We start from the raw sequence: 4746 nt of genomic DNA on the forward strand, positions 1-4746 counted from the left end.
GAACGGGGCGTGTAATATATCGTTGGAAAGCTCTTGACAACAATATTTCAAGTATATCAAACGTTTTTGCAAAATCATTATGGTTTAAGAGCAGTTTTGAAAAAACCTTTTTTTCAAAACCAAAAACGTGAATCGTATTTCGTACTCAATTTTCAAACGGTTTGTCGGAATTGAGCAAATAAGATGGCGTTGGAAAGCTGGTGAAAATCCGCATCTTCCATATATCTAATATTTTTTGTAATTCTATACGATTTAAAAGTAATTTGGAAAATGGTGAAATTTTGGGCGAAACGTATTTTCATGGTTTTTTTGCAAACGGTTTGTCGGATTGATGCAAATGATACGGCGCTGGAAAGCTATGGAAAATGCGCAACTTTATCATATTGAAATGTTTTGCTAATTCCTTACTGTTTCAAAACAAATTCGATTACGGTCAAATTTGATTTCGAACGCGATTTTTTTAAAAGTTGTTAAAATGAGGAAAATAATATACGGTTGGAAAGATATCAAAAATACGAAACTTAGTCATGTTGAACGTTTTCTCAAATTATCAACCGTTGAAGAGTAATTTGGATTACGGTGAGACCCATCATGCTGTCTTTTTCCGTCAGAAAAAACAGAGTACTTGTACTGATCTACGTGTGCATTTGTACTGATGTATTTTTTATAGAGTAATTTTGAAAGGTTCTAAAAAAGAGTACTTGAACGGATGTCCGTATGGTTTTGTACTGAGCGTATTTTCACAGACTAGACTTTACTCTGTTTTTTCTGTATGGTTATCCTCGTAACTTTTCAACGGTTCATGGTATTATCGTCCCGAACTTGCATGATTTATATCGTTGAACTTGATGATTTTTTAAAAGAAAATGTTTAGGGGGTTGATCACTTGAACTCATACTTATGAGTTTGTACCGATCTTAGGATTTTCTTGAATTCAATATGCACTAACCGCATTTAATCTTTTGAACTTATATGTTAGTAATACATGGACGGACCATATTTTTTAACCGTGTTGGATGAGCACTTGTACTTGACTCTAGAAAATTTTTATATTTTTTTGAACTTCTTTGCATTTTCATGGAACTGCGGTTTGTTTTTTGAACTTATATGCTAGTAATACACGTTGAACATCAACGAAAATAGACATGAAAGTGCATAGAGCTTCTTGTTTGAACTTTCCTTGTTTAGTTTTCTAGAACTTATATGCTAGTACTACACAAACTTTCCCATACAATTTTTTTATGTCAACAGGGTCATCAACCAAAATAGACAAGAGAGTGGAGAGAACACATTCACCACTCATATAAAGAGTAGAAAACTTGGAGAGAAAAAATTTTCATCTCGCAAAGTATGAGACGAGTCGCAAACAAATAAATAACATTCAGGTTGAGAATATGAGCACAGGAATATCAAATGTTTGAACTTTCTCGATGGCATCCATTGAACTTAAAACATTTTTTTAGCAAAATACTACAAGAGTGAAGGATGTCTTTTGCCATATTTTTACAAATGGATCACGCTTGCTTTACAAAGTACTAGAAAGATCCTAGTAAAAATAGTACTACAAGATTTGTAACACAAGATCGCACAGAAGCTGTACTGATCTACACAGGAAGTTTTGCTACTTGTAAGAAAATAAAAATGAACTCTAACTTGGAGAATCAACATATGTTTCTTTCCGTTGATTACATTCAATTCATGTATGTACAGAAGAAACAAAATTGCAACTCCACCATTGACTAGTCCATGGCTGAATAGCCGAACTTCACAGAATGACATTTTTTGAACTTAGCCAAGGAATCATTTTCTCAAATTCACGTTTGAACTCCATTTGGAAAATTTCAAGCTCCTCGCTGGGAGGTGTTGGCTGATTTCCTCAGGGTGATGAGCTTCTGAAGATAGTGGTGCAATCGCTCGATGACAAATGCGATGAATAGTGTGTATCCTGCAAGGAGCGATAAGCTGTTAGAAATGTTTAGCTTTGAACTTGAATAAAATATAGGAACTGTGCTGAGTTTATTTTCAGATTTCTGCTAGCATGGATCAAGACATTTTATATATGGTTTTTATACTGCCAATCCAGACTAGATACTTCCAAATCCTAAAAAACTTTATTACAATAGTCAGGAGTGAACTCATACACGTATATCTACTAATAAACACCAACAAGCAATTACAATAGCAGAGATATAATCTAAAACTCATGGCATATATCTTTATATTCATCAAGTTGAAATCAACAAAATTTAGAATTTCCAAACACCAAAGGGCAAAAAATGGTGAAAATAGTCTCAAGATTTATGGTCTATATATGTCCACCGAGAGTTTTGTTGTTAATAATACCAATAGATGCTTTTCCAACAAAACATTCTCTAATGCAAATCTCCCTAGCAACCTCACCCAATGACATTTATGCATTAGCTCTGGTTTGATTTGAAACTAAATTAAATGAAATTTTAGAAAAGCTGTTAGGAGGATAGGAAACCATTTCCCAAACAAGAAAAATAAACAAGTACAAGCATGAGTATAGCAAGAGGAGTTGTTAGCATGTTTATGTGAATGCGTATGTTTGTTCAGTACACCATGTGATGCAAGTACCAACTCTGTTTGTCTCTGAAACAAGCAAGATTCACACAAACATCCTATATTTCTAGCATCAGAAGTTACTTGTCATGAACTGACAGATTTACACAAGTAGACCAACCAATGGTGAAATCTATTAATTGTTTTAAGGAATCAGTAATTTGGTACCCGCTAGGGATTCATGTGTTTCGTTGTACTGAATTTAATAACGAAAATGCAGATTCATACAGAAAATAACCCAAAAGAAGTGATGTCACCATGTCCCGTTGCAGCTCAGCGTGTGTAGTGTACTTGCACTTATGATCAACCATTTTTTTGACTAGATATATCATGGGAGTCTAGGGTGCTGGCAAGGGTGATCGGCTTGAGCGTTGCGTCATCGAACGGCCTTGTGTGGAGGCAGTGAACGGCCTGGGCCATGAAGGTTCAAGAAGGTTCGAGAAGTGGTGTTGAGAGGCTGTGTGGGACTATATTTTGTAGTGTCTGAATAAGTTCAGTAGCTGCTCACCACGCACACCTACTCAACTGCTTCATGCCACCGTCCCTGCACACACACAGCAGCCACCCATTAGCATGTACAAGTTCATGTCAAAAGAACAACAAGTTCATGTACAGTAACATTACATGTTCACAACGAAACCTAAAAAGATGTGTACTTTGAAATACTTAATTTTACTTCCCAAATACTTCATTTGTTTTGAAATATGAACTTCTATATTTATTTCCGTAGAACTTATTATTTTTTGCCTCCAAACTACAAGAACATGATTGGTTTACTTACCCACAAATTTTTTTATTCAAATACTTTTTGTTTTTTTATAAGCGAACTGATGGAAATCTTAACGGTGCACTTCTGTATTTTATTCAAGGTGAACTGATGTACTTGCAAAGTTAACTCATTGTGTTCAATTTTTCATACTCAACTGATGTAGCCTCTATACAATGTAAAATGGACATTGTTGTGATTACCTACATGCCTGAACTAGTTAATATATTTGCTTTTTCGTTGTGTATTTCTGTTTAATTAGAAAAATGGTTGATTGGTGGTATTACCACCATAATTTTCACTATATACACATTACTGATCTGAATGCGACAATAAGAATAGGCTGCCAATTTTTTCTGTAATGTCGCATGCCTAAAATGTAGAGATTAGGGAAGTACCAGGACACAAACTAATTTATTTAGGAAGTAATTAGAAAATTAGAATAAAGAGCTTTTTAGGAGTACTTAGGGAGAGAATGCAAGCGGTGTACTTAGGGAGAGAATGCAAGTTTTGTTTTAGTATAGAGGCTAAACCAGAAAATGTGTTTCTTTTTTTGTTTAATGAACTGATGTAATTTATTGTACTGAACTGCTACCACGGTGCACACATATACAACTGAACTAATACTTATTTCACTTTTCATATTGAACTGTCACAAATATGTTTTTGCTACCAGAACTTGATCCTCATTGTTCCCTAGCACACAGTCACACCAGAGTTATACTTTACACTAGATAAAACCAACATTTCTACACTTGTGCCGCAACACGGGCACCGCATTACCTTTCACTGCTATGTAGTCACTCGAAGGCCGTCAGAACAACCTGTAGATTCAAAGGAATTTTTCAACACCTAACTCAAATCAAAACAGGTAGCTTTCTCCACAGATATAGAGAGAACTGTAGTAGTTCCAGCTCACCTCCCGGAAGTGTGGGATCAATGTCAGTAGTATCCTCGTCATGCCCTGACCACAACAAATCACAATTTACAAACACAGGCAGTCTGTGAGGAATCTCCAACATGATCCAGCTGAATACTGCAGAAAGAAGATAGGAAAGCGAACGTGCAACAAAATTTTAGAGAAGAGAACAAATTCTTAGCGCTACAGTTCGAACAGTGGTGAACATTCAGTTGAGTACACACCACCACACGATGGGCGAACAATCACCTGTGAGGAGTTGCGGAGATGGACAGGGTAAGAAGAAGAGGGGCAGAGCGCCGCTGGCTACGCCAACAAACATAGGAGGGGCAGCGGAGGGAGGTGGTGAATCGCTTCGGGTGGTGGCGTTGAACGGCCTGGAGTGGTGGCTGTGAACGGACAGGGCGCTCCGGCGGCAGAGCCCCACCGGGAGATGGCATTGTGCTGTGGGCAGTGCGAGATGCGGGAGGTTGGAGGA

General features: G+C 36.9%; 1 long non-coding RNA gene across 1 annotated transcript; it reads right to left on the bottom strand.

The window, feature by feature from the left end:
* Positions 1-1799: 1799 nt before the first annotated feature.
* On the bottom strand, positions 1800-4372 carry LOC119335269. The gene is made up of 4 exons (XR_005161782.1): positions 4269-4372; positions 4133-4173; positions 3092-3127; positions 1800-1945 (listed from the first exon to the last, which is right to left on the bottom strand). It is a non-coding gene; the product is annotated as an uncharacterized LOC119335269 (long non-coding RNA).
* Positions 4373-4746: the final 374 nt, after the last annotated feature.

Source organism: Triticum dicoccoides, chromosome 7B (genome assembly GCF_002162155.2).
Source record: "Triticum dicoccoides isolate Atlit2015 ecotype Zavitan chromosome 7B, WEW_v2.0, whole genome shotgun sequence".
Taxonomy (NCBI): domain Eukaryota; kingdom Viridiplantae; phylum Streptophyta; class Magnoliopsida; order Poales; family Poaceae; genus Triticum; species Triticum dicoccoides.